Source organism: Pseudonaja textilis, chromosome 1, assembly GCF_049901715.1.
Source record: "Pseudonaja textilis isolate UNSWEBS1 chromosome 1, rPseTex1.2, whole genome shotgun sequence".
NCBI classification, from domain to species: Eukaryota; Metazoa; Chordata; class Lepidosauria; order Squamata; family Elapidae; genus Pseudonaja; species Pseudonaja textilis.
This window is the reverse complement of record NC_141990.1, coordinates 243,333,091-243,346,066: the sequence shown is the minus strand read 5'-3', so window position 1 is coordinate 243,346,066 and position 12,976 is coordinate 243,333,091. Positions and strand designations below refer to the sequence as shown.

At 34.5% G+C, this 12,976-nt stretch overlaps 1 protein-coding gene across 8 annotated transcripts in view; it reads right to left on the bottom strand.

Annotated features, from left to right (window-relative positions):
• TEAD1 (TEA domain transcription factor 1) overlaps nucleotides 1-12,976 on the bottom strand; it is a 231,527-nt gene that overhangs the window by 215,364 nt on the left and 3,187 nt on the right. The window lies entirely within an intron of this gene.

Below are 12,976 nucleotides of genomic sequence, written 5' to 3'. Positions count from 1 at the left end.
CATTGAGGCCTAAAAATGCTCATATACACGCAGCTCTAATATATATGCCAAAATGTGATCTGTCTAACTTGTATTTATATATTAACAGTATTAGCCCAGACAATATTTTAATACTGAAGTCCTCAAGCAAATGCTTCAACAAGAGCTGATAGACTGCTGACTTCTCATTTCTGAAAAAGGAAATGCAATAACACTGCAAAAAGATACAGGCAATAACAGATTTGACTTATGCCCAATGTAGAATGATGTAAATAAAATATAAACATGTTTTATTTAGAACCAATGTAGAATGATGTAAATAAAATATAAACATGTTTTATTTAGAACATAAATATAAACACATCTTTTACACACATACACACTCAAGCCTTTGAATTGAATATGGATAGCCTGGCTTTCAGGCACAATTCTGCTTACCCAGTCAAATATTCAAATATTTAACATTTTACCCAGTCAAATATTCAAATATTTAACATTTTAACGTTTGGCAGACATAGAATTTATTTATTACAAATGTTTTTGTGTCTTTTCATTTAAAAGTGAATCCAAGAGGTTTACAATAAATTGCACAATACATACTAATAAATGTTACAGTCGTAACTTCTAAAGAGAAAATAATTTTTTCCTGAAGCTAAAGAGATGTACGTTCTGAAACTGACTCTTAATACACAAGGCTGGTCTGCAAGTTCTACATGTTCAACTCCATAAAATAAAATGTTAAGTAGAGAACCTGCAACAGTTCCAGAATGTACCTCTTGGCTAATTCAAATCCACATAAGCTAGAATACTTCAGTTCAAATTTATGAACCTTTCTAAATTAAGCATTGTGGTATCTCCTTATGTGACTTACTAAGGAAGAAGCATCACTGAAACATGGTTTACTTTTGAATAAAAATCATATCGTGCTTTGAAGTATATTTTCCAAGCATGAAGAGGAATGGCAGTTAAAGTGAGGACAAATTTTACCTGAAATGATTCCATTATTCTTAGAAGTGTAGTGCTGTTGCATCAGATCAAAGATTGATCTGCATATCAAACAAAATGCATTTTGGTAAAAACGAATGTGAAAGTACTAGATTTATCTTCCAACTTTGCAGTCTAACCTTTATTTCCATTATTTTATTATATAGAAAAAAGAGAGCGGGAGGGAAGGACAAAGGAAGGAAGGAAATAAAGACAGTTTTTTCATAACAGATTGAATCTTGACCCATGTAATTCCAGTCCTTCCATTGTGTTGATAGAAAAACAATTCATAAGTAGAAAATTAACACATCAACAAGCCAAGACTTTGAAATAGTATAAGAATCTCACCACTGCAGTAAAACAATTGTTTTAGCTGTGCTTAGTTCACAATAAATCTAGAGTTTTTCATAGATGGACAGATTCCATAGAATTTAACACCGCAGTAACCCTAACCTTTACTTTCAAGAGAGTACATTTCTCACATTATTGCTATAGGCACTGGCTTTCACAATACAATCCACAGCCCATCTACATAAAACACAGTTATTATATGGGTGGGTAAATGACCATGCTGTCTACGTATCTGTCAAATATCTTTCTTTCCATATTTTAAAATGACTAGAGCAGACATTAGTATAGCTATTTCTAGAGATAGACTTTCAAGCACAAGAGGATAAAAGTTAGTCCTGAAAGGAATGGTCTCTTTCATAGCATTCTGGGATATTTAATTTATTTACTTGTCAATCTAATCAACATCTCTGAAATCTCCTGGTAAGCTCCTATTCAAGTACTAACCAGTTAGCCAAGTTAGCTTTTTCAAGATGAGTCGAATCACTTAGGTGTTGCCAACTGCTGTAATGCACAAATCACCGGGCAACTCTAAAACACCATCTTTCTTCTACAGTCTACAACTTTATAGTGACCAAACTGTGTTTCAGTGATATATTGTAAATGTTTTCTAGAATAGGATATTCTCCAGATGGACTGATCTTCAATACCCATTTTTCTCAATTATACTATGGGTCATCAGCTGGAAAATTGCATGGAAACTATGAGCACTGTAGTACCAGACGGTTCTAGGAATTACACACAGTTATGAAATTATGTTTTCACACAGTTTTCAGTCTGATATTTGGTAGCATTAAACTGCATCTAGGTCATGATCAGATACATCCAGTAGTTGCAATTTTATATTTTAGAAAAACAGGCCAAGTCCGAAATATTTCATTCACTGACTATAAAATGTGAACATGTGATTATGACATTTTTTGATTGCCTGCACAAGATATGTTTCTTTTCATTATCAGATACTTTTTCCAAAATTTCAAGAACAATTTCCCATAAGTTAAAGCTGCACACCAATATTTCACATAGAATATAAGAGTTGAAATTGTATGGCAGAGTTTTCTGATTCTCACAATCAGCAAGAGCTTTTGAGTCAACAAGAGGCAGGCGACAAGGACCTTCAAGGCCAGGAAATGAGCAGCCTCCTCACCAGACTCAAAGGGGCTCTAGTTTTAACCAAGTTAACTAGCGGATGAGGAAGGTGCCATGGGACAAGAACTTGTTTATATGTGTAACTTTCTAATTCTCTGTAATAAATTTATTTAGCTAATCTTGTTTCTATCTGGAAAGGTAAAGATTGGAAGGAAATACTATGTTCACTATGCATCTTTGGCAGTACATTTGCCTTAACATTATTCACAAAAGACATGACAAGGCAGCATATATTCAGATCTCTAGAGTAAATAACATCTCCAGAATTTCTAACAATTCCACTGTTACTGGATCAATTCCAACGTCTTGCTTGGATTGCAGCCCAGATGTCCTGTTAACAGTCCGAAAGGATATCACTGGGTTAACTTTGGCAACTTCCTGAATCAAAAACAATTCTCCTCCAAGTATGATTAAGTATGTTTAGCAATATGTATTAAGATTAATGGAGTACTAGTACAAGGATTGCAGCAAGTTAATTAGTTTCAGTTTAGAACCAATATCCTCTGAGTACATGAGTCTTTTTCTCATAGTCTTACTGTGCACTAGAGAGCAAACAGCTATCTTCACAGATAATGGAGGAGGTCTTGAGCTAGCTGTTTACACAACCAGTTGAATTTTTATCTGTTTGAATACCAACCCTTATACCAACAGGTGGGACAGAAACATCAAGTCCAGTATCAGACTTTAAGACACACAGTCACTGCCTCAGCAGCAACTCCCTGACACCAAATACCTGCCTTTCAAAGCTTGACGAGCATAATGGGCATCTTGGCAGATTTGTTATTTCATTGTTCAATGCATATCATACATCTCAAAAGACCTAAGGAATTTCTCATCACTTTTGTGTAATAATTTTAATCAATCTGACCAAGGGAGCTGCAAAATGTGCAACCTGGCACAAAACCACCTGGAATTTTGTGACGCTACTGAAAGTTACATTTGAGAAAGCCAAATAGGTCAAACAATAGCCAGTCAAGTGTGTGACAACCATAAAATACAAAGCCTTAAGGTATGATAAGCACACTGTATACACATACATGCATACATACATATATACACACGCATACACATTTTTCAGTTGTTAGTTATAATGAAGCTTAACTTAACTAATACTATGAGAACGATCAAATGAAATACAGGATTAATTTATTTGACCCCTTCTACACTATTTGCATGAAAAATATGCACATGATTTGTGATTTTGAATTTTTTTTTTTTTGTAAAAAAAATTTGTCACAGAGCAATAGGTAATTTTGTAATCATAATTATTCATTGCAAAGGAAACTGGAACTTTTTTCTATTTTTTTTTCTTTCTTTACCTCGTGGTGTGACCAGAACAATCTGGAACTGAACACACTCAAAACTGTAGAAATGGTGGTAGACTTTAGGAGAAACCCTCCCATACTACCACCTCTTACAATATTAGACAACACAATATCAACAGTAGAGACCTTCAAATTTCTAGGTTCTATCATATCTCAAGACCTAAAATGGACACTTAACATCAAAAACATCATAAAAAAGGCACAACAAAGAAGGTTCTTTCTGCGCCAACTGAGAAAGCTCAAACTGCCCAAGGAGCTGCTGATAACAGTTCTACAGAGGAATTTTGGAGTCTGTCATCTGCACCTCTATAACTGTCTGGTTTGGTTCTGCAACCCAAACAGACAGACACAGACTTCAGAGGATAATTAGGACTGCAGAAAAAACAATTGCTACCAACCTGCCTTTCATCGAGGACCTGTATACTGCACAAGTCAAAAAGAGGGCTGTGAAAATATTTACAGACCCCTCACATCCTGGACATAAACTGAGAATCCCTTTCCAGCCAACTGTACTGCTCTCTCATCAAGAAAAGGATCCTTTACAGGTAGGATTCCAAAACCCCAAAAGGTTTTCTTCTATTCAAATAAGCATTTATTTTACTACTGTTCGTTAGTCAGATCCACACTGTCTTTTGTGGTTCAGAATGCTGCTGATTAGTTTCCATAATCTGCTCCAGAGTTTGATGACAGCTTGTTCCCCTATATCTTTTTTCCCCAAATACCGATGACCTACCGACCAGGAGAAAAATACCAAATTATGGTATTTTTACTGAAGAGTTTTTGGCTATCAAAGATGCTTTAGAACATTAGCATCATCTTCCATGATGTATCAAAGCAACTTACAAAGTTCCAATTTCTCATAGACTTATACAGAAGGTCACAAGGTCACATTTTTTCCCCATTTTAACAATCTTATCTTGTATATCTCCTAGCCTGCAGAACAAGAACTCCAATGACTTAACATGTAAACTGGATTATTTCTTGTACAATGATCCTCCCACCACATTCATTCTGCACCTGGAAATCTTTGTCACCCCCTCAGCACCTGCCCTGCTATGACAGCTGGTTGTCACAATGACAAGAAGTTTAGCAGCTATTTCCAAAACCACCAACAGGTGCAATCTACCCCACCTTAAAAAGAGACAAAACATGTCCCCAGTGAGAAAATGGATCAGAATCTTCCAATCTTAACTTGTCTGCATGTTAATTTCTCATTTAAAAATAGACTACTCGTGTATAATAAATATTAGTATAATCAGAGGTCTGAGAGACCCTGAAAAATTGTTTCAGTCCAGGTTGTTACGAGAGAAGTTGACTTCTATCCCACATATCTACTGGCTTGGATAGCTAACTTTCAGAGTATCCCTAGTTTTTCCCACTCATCATCTTTTCTTGGGAGCAGGAGGGACTGCTTCACAACAACTAGCTATACTGGATCTTCTTCCTTCTCTTAAGAGAAGTCTTACAGCAGTCACCATAGCCAGTCGAGTAGATATTTAGGATTAGTTAAAATCACTCTTCTTCTCTGTGACTTTTAATGGTCTTCCATTAGAGAAGATATCAAAGTCTGTGCTTCTTCTTGTCTCAAGTACTGCAGGCTAAGAGAGTCTTTTCAACAATGTGTTTCAACTGTTACACTCTCTCTTTTGCAGCTTCAAATTTTATCTCTGAAGTACGCTGTCTCAAGGTCCGGGATGCCATTCTGGCAATAACTTATTTTTCCTCTCTTGACTGCATGTTTCACTTCCTGTCATAGCCTCTCCTCTATTCCTCACATTATTCATCCATTTATTAAATAGATTTCTGACCGAATCATCTCATTTCTGAAAGAGGTTGCCAGTTCATGGCACATTTTCGGAAAGCTCTATTTCACCTACTAAGATATGTAGCTCTACTTATGTTCTGCGTCCTCTATCTACAGATGATGAAAAAAAAAAGAATAAATGCCCAGTTCAAAGTGATTTATATCTTCTATAAAAATCTATATAGCATAGCATTGGATTACTTCACACAGATTATGTTCAAGAACATGGCATGAAGACAGGAATTTCTAGAGTAGCCTTGACACTATGGAATTTGTTCCCCTGAAGATACGTTTGATCCCTTGCTCCTTCTTATTTATTATTTAATTATTTCTATGATCACTAGGAAATTACTTTTATGTTGACATTCTTCTGTGCATCATCCAATGTTGTAAGATTGTGGCACTGTCAGAATTTCATTAATATACCAATATAGTTTGTATGTGCACATGTGTGTACACAACAACTTATAGCAATAATGTTATTTCTAGCAAGAAAACTGGCCTGTTCTTTTACCTACGGCCAGTTCATGTCAGCTTTTTTTAAGGCCATGTATGGTCTGAAATGCTATCCAATTTTTTTTTATCCCTCCCCATTCGAAATGCCAATGCGTCCTCAAGGTTCAGATGAATTATGCCAAGGTGTCCCACTAATCCTTTTCTGTCACCACCATGCCTCCTCCATTATTGTTGGACACATGCACACACACACACAGTTAAGCTTTCTTCCAGATGGCACATTTTAAAAAGATGGAAACTAAAAGCATTGCACTGTTTTCTATATTTGCAATCAATATATGGATTTTATCTGCAATTTGTAGTGAATATATAGTATTTCCCCGAAAATAAGACCCTGTCTTATATTTTTTTTTTTGCCACCAAAAAAAGGCACCAGCTGTTATTTTCGGGGGATGTCATCCACTGACTAACCTCACTTGCGCGTGTCAACCCAGGCCTCCTTTTTGCTGTCAGAGGCCTTCAGGAACTTCTTCTGTGGCCAGCAAGGCTTTTCTGAAGCCCTCTGCAGCTGATAACAGAGATCCGGATTGAGACAGAGATGACAATACTTGAATGCTGCATAACAATTATTATTCTGATCATTTTCAAAGTAAGAGAAAATAATGGTAAGGTGATTCTAAAAAGTCAGCGCACTGAATAGAAGATTTATATTCATCATATTAACTTTCTCAATCATGCTATCTCTCTAAAAATGTCTTTCTAGGATTAATAATCTAAAGATGATTCAGAAGTTTTGTATCTTTTTCTTAGGTACAGAGATACTAAGATATTAAGATCTTAGAAAGGACAGAGATATTAAGCTGACTGGCTTAAATGGACTATTTAGATAAAACTAAGTATTTGGAAAATGTTGCCATGCAACTCATAAAATGAGAAAGGAAAAGCTCATACTAAACAATCTAATTTGCATAAAGAACGAATGTTTGGATTAGAAACCAGCAACCACTTCTGAAAACAAGAATGGTAGCAACAGGTGACTTATTAAAAAAGAAAAAGCTTAGAAAAGAAGTTGAAAGGGGCACATTCACAACTATGGAAAATTGAAATATGAAAACAATAGTCATCCCTAAAAAAGAAGAAAACCAGGGGTGGGATGCTACCGGTTCTACCCGGTTCTATAGAACCAGTAGCTCTGAGGAGCAGCAGACACAGATCCGGTTCTCTGTTTGCTGCTGTTTGACGTACCTGCCCACCCAGACCTGTCCTTTATTTCCTGCTTTTTCAACCTCAGCTGCTTTGCGCGGCACAGCTGAGGTTGAAAAAGCAGGAAAAAAGCTTTTCAAAGAGGTGGCACAGCGTAAGGTATTTTTTACACACGCGTGCAGAACGTAGTCACCAAACCGGTAGTAACACCAGTTGAATCCCACCCCTGAAGAAAACAATAGAAAAATACCCTCAAGAAAGTAGTATAGGGAAGTTGGATGGAAAAGAGACAAAAGAGTACAGGGTATAATCTTAAACAAAAATGCATCAAGTAAGACATCCTAGGAACTATGATTGTTTGGAAGGGTCAGAAGGCAACAGAGGATTAAATCATTCAATTACAAAAATGGAAGGTTGTTGGAACCAATATTTTCTACACCAAACACACAGAATAGGCAAAGAAAAAAATCCCATTGCATTCTGTGCCTATTCTAAAATCTCTCAAATCTTCAGAAATCTAGAAACAAATCAAATTAATGATATAATCAATGCAATGTTTCTAAAGTTAGTATTAGTCACGTCACTGCACTGTTTTCAATTATTGCAGTTATATTCTAACATTGAATCCATAAAAGTTTTTATGTCATAAGAATTCTCAGAATGTGTTATGAATTATATTTATTGTTTTGATCTATTAAACAGAAACATATAGACACTATATGTTTAGGTTGTTTGCATGGAGGTGGGTCCTGGGCCAGTTTAAAAATATGCTTTCAGTATTTTACCAATAACTTACAGATGACAACATTTTTTAAATTGTTTTGCTGGGCTGAAAAGGAGCCATATTGATTTTATATCCAATTCCCAAGTTTGGAATGTATTCATCAGTAATGAATTTAATATCTAGAATCTACAGTACTTCTTTTTCTAAGTAATCCATGCAATTTCAAAAATAGTTCCTCTGGTGTAATCTTTGAAAAATATGATCAGATCAGTTCTAAGACTTAAGAAGAAACACTGAATTGTTTCTCCTGGGGATTATTAAGGGCAAATACCCTAAAAAGATTAATTATTTGATGATACATATTATTACGGTGGCAAGAATTGCACTAGCACAAGCTTGGACCACACCGTCAGATGGGGTAATAATTCGTAAAATTTTTGAATGCACAGAAATGGAAACTCACCATGGAATTGAACAACAAAGAGGACTTGGAATACTATACAATTTGGAATAATTGGTACCAATGGATAGACAGCAAAATATGAAAGATATAGGTTAAAAAGAGAAAAAATATATTTTGTATACTTGTATGGTCAATGAGAATCTGTTGAAGTGGATGGACATTTGAAATGTATAAATACAGCTAAGATTTTGTACTTTCAAGAAAACGATGGTGAAATGTATCAACATACTTTACTTTTAGAGATACATTTGTATATATTTTAATATGTTAACTTTCAATAAAGGTTTTTTTTTCCAAAAGAAGAAGAAGAAACAACAACAAAAGAGTCAAAAGAGTCAAAAGAACTCCAGGTCACTCCACAGGGCCCAAATTTGTCCAAGCATTGAATTAATTCAGTTACCTGCTAAGCCATAGGCAGAATTTGCTATAAGAAAAAGGTCAAGGGTTCCATAACTCTGCAAACTTAGCTCAACAATTGAAATATATACTGTCGAGTAATTTGCCTGTTACTACATTATATTTCAGCAAATAAATAATTTCAATGAAAAGATAACCCTGTTTTTTTTCCTGTAGCATTCAAGGAATATTTTCATCTAGATTAGCCAAGCTTCTTGGAAATCCAAACATGAAATGCATAAAACTACTATTGACCAGCTAAATTCACTGATAACTTATCTGAAACATAAAACAGCCATATGGTGCCAAAACTTTTTTTTCTTTTTGGTCTGATACTAATGTAACAACAGGGTGTATAGCATTCTACTGGAAACATTATTTGACAGAACCCTCCGTGGCATTTTCCCCCACCCCACCCCACATAGAAAAGAAACAAAAAACGCCTCTAAGGCAATTGCATGCACATCTATTTGCATCTTTTAAAAAAAAACAGGTGAACAAAGAGTAAACCAGATGTCAACTTTCAAAAGCGAGCTGTCTGGTTTGGGAGAGTTAACAGAGGCAGGCAAACTGCTAGAGCTCAGAGGGAGACAATAAGCTTCTCTCAAAACATTCTGGCTAAGGGGAGTGGCTATTTAAAACACTTGGCTTCCTTTATTTCAGCATGGCCGAGGTGGATTCTGCCTGCTCTTACCGTGCCAACTCCAATGAAGTCATTTTGTTTCAATGGGGTTTTCTATGCATTTCAACAACACTGTGTGCAGCACTGTAGCAAAGAACAAAACACTTTTTTTGAGGGGGAAGGGAAGCTTTCATTTGCAACTGCAAAAGAAATTAATGCTCTGATCTTATATAATGCTGATAAATCCTGTGAACAAATTGTATCAGTTTAGCAAATTGGAAATAATTATTGTGTTCTGCAAGAACTTTGAGAACAATTAAGAGAAAATATAAATTACTGTCTTAACCAACGTCCTAAAGGTAAGTTGGAAAGAAGTAATAGAGAAAAGTTATTTACAACTGGCCTTCTGTAGAAGTCATAGCTTCACATTTGATTTACAATGAAGGATTGTAAGATTCTTTTCATTCTTTTTTTGTTTTGTTTTCATGATGTTCTTAAAAGCATCCTTTTAGGACAGCAAATCAACTGCTCAAAAGCCTTCATGACAAAAAAGTTTATTAACAGTCCTTTATAGTATTAATTTGACATTATGAGCTGGATCTCATATATTTTCAAATAAATTCAATTTAGTATCTTTGGATGGTAAGAGAGAACATACAGCACACAAAAATGAGTTAAAATAATTAAAGGGTCTCTACTATCATCTGATCTGCCAATAAGATAATTTTTAACATGAAATTCTTATTGAACTGGATATATTAACACTTTGGGTTTTCCTTAGGATGCCTTTATATTAATTTAAAATTCCATCTTGAACTCCTCCCAAAAGCTAGTACTACATTGAATTATGATAATTCAGAAATTATGTGGATAAAGCAATGCAGCAAATGCACTAAAGAGTTAGCTTCAGAGAATGTAAGTTCAATATGTTCTCACATAATTTAACATTTCCCATTGTTAATAGTAGCTTTCAGTTTATGTACTGATAAAATAATACAACACAATGATATTAGAGATCAATGGAAATGAAATTAGTCTCATTTGACTAATAGTATTTTTTAATGGTCTTGGTAAAAGAAATAATTGTCAATTTGCCAAAACTTTGGGCTGCTTTGTATCTTTTGCTGAAACAAAAGAAAACAAAAACACTATTAGCACACTTAGATTTTATTTGACTAACTATAATAAAGAATTAGGCTATTTTAAAACCATCCTATTATAATTTCTATTATTTGAAAGTAAAGGGAAGTCAGTGATTTTCACAATACCCTTTTCTCTCTTTTTTTTTTCAAATTCTTCTCCCTACCTTTCCTGTAAAACCTGCTCTTTACATTAAAGCTAGGAGACTTATAGGTTTCCATTCTTAACTTAATACCCCCGCTCCTTCAATTAATACCAAACTGAGGTGCAAACTTTTCCTCTCAAGTATTCTGGTTACCCAAGTGTTGTCGAGATTTACATTTCAACAGCTTAGGAGCATAGGTTACAAAATAACATACACTGTACAGGACATAATCACATAATTCCATTCAATTATTTTAAGTTTCAAATTGCTTAAAATAATTTCTTTCAATAAAATACTCAATATCTATAAAATTCCACTTGAGAATTTATAAGTTTCCTTGGGGTATGGAACTGCTTCTTATGAAAAAGGACTCTGATATAGTCTATGATCCTAGAGACAGTTATTTGTGAGTAAGCATTCCCAGGAAAGCGTCTGTTTAACACTGAAGATTATTTTCCAGCACAGACTCATCATCTAAAAATCCTCCTATAACCACTAATCAGGATTTTGTAATAGTGTACCACAATATGATCTACTTTAGAAATCCCCAATTAAGTCTTTCCACTCCAAGCAGCATTATGAGATAGGATCCTATCAGCCCAATCATAAATCCAGGGGGTCGAGCCAATCATGATGATACATGCCAACACTACAAGTTGCGATATGGCTGTTGTGATATAAGAATGTTAGTCAAGCAAGTTGGCATGCAAGGATTACAAAGTGACTATGAAGCTTAAAAATAAAAAAGGCTCATTTGTTTCTGATTCTAATTCTTATCATCATAAAACATCGGCTTGAGATCACTTTGCCCTTGTTGAGGAAAAATTTAAAAAATGTCTGCATGTATTGTATTAAAATCTGTTCTCATCTTCAAGCAAGAACTTCCAAGGAGAAATCCACAACTAATGTAGCAGATTTGCTTCTGAACATGCATATTTCCCATCTCCCCTCCCCACACATACCCTCTGGTCAAAAAGATTCCAGTGATCAGTTAACTTGATGTGTCTTTGATATCTGAAAGGATATTTACAGATTTGGGAATCAATTGGTTATTACATAGAATTAGATTTACAAAGGGACACTTATCAATACCATAAGACTTTTATAGAAAATGTTTAACTGTCGCTTGTCTACATTTCTGATTTCTACATGATCCTATAGAAATGCAGTGAAGACAATATGCAGCCACAAAAAGCAACAGCTTCCATATAAAGTGTTATAATTTTCATAGCACAAACATATTTCCAATTGAAATACACCCATATTAGAGTTCTTCTCTTGTATTTACTAGGTAATTGAAAAAAAAGTCCACTACAGTAAACCTTGGAGGCATGAATGACTTTCTGTTCAAATATCTCTCTATCTCTATGCAGAACCATAATGAGAAAAAAACATATAGCATAAACCTTGCTTACAATTATATCCACATTGTATGTTTAGCTACATTCTTACTTTTGAATTGCTGTCTAGATTACAATTCTCAAAATATAAAAATCCTAAAAATCAAATCAGCAAAAAATTAATTGCATAACAGCATAAATAAACACACATCCCATGTTAATATGAGGGCTTTGATGCAACAAATATTTAAATCCTAAACTAATGAAGCAGCTTTAGGAAACAAGGCATCAAGCCATTTCAGATAAACAGTGTGAAATTCATAACTGTGCCAGAAAACCTGCTAGGTTAAAAACTTAAAAATACCCATATAAGATACCCATTCCTTACTTAAATGCACAAGTGGCATACCAAGTTTCACAAAAAGCCCAAAACATTTTAAAATAAAATAATGATTTTCACAAAAAGCACAGATCATACAGAATTATAGTAGGATAATGGCTACCCAATTACTATATTATACACATACACAAAAACATTTATATTTTTTTCCTTCAACTTTCCATTGCTTAGAAGTTTTTGCAATTTAGTTCTAGTATACCTTTGGGCAAATCTACATAACACTTTCATGTTAACAACTAGAATACTAATTCCACCCCTTCTTGTTTTAATGCCTCTAGATATATCCATTTAAAAAAAAGTTTTTTAATATAATTTAATTGTTGAACTCTAGCAATGTTTTTTTTTTACTTTTTACAAACATGTTAGGGCTTACTGTGTTCATGTTTCTAATCTTAACTTTCATTAGCAATGGAGAACTACCATAAAAGGCTACCTCTTTCAAAAATCTATTCACCATCTAAGCAAAAGGGGGGGAAAGTTACTTTCAAATTATTAAAG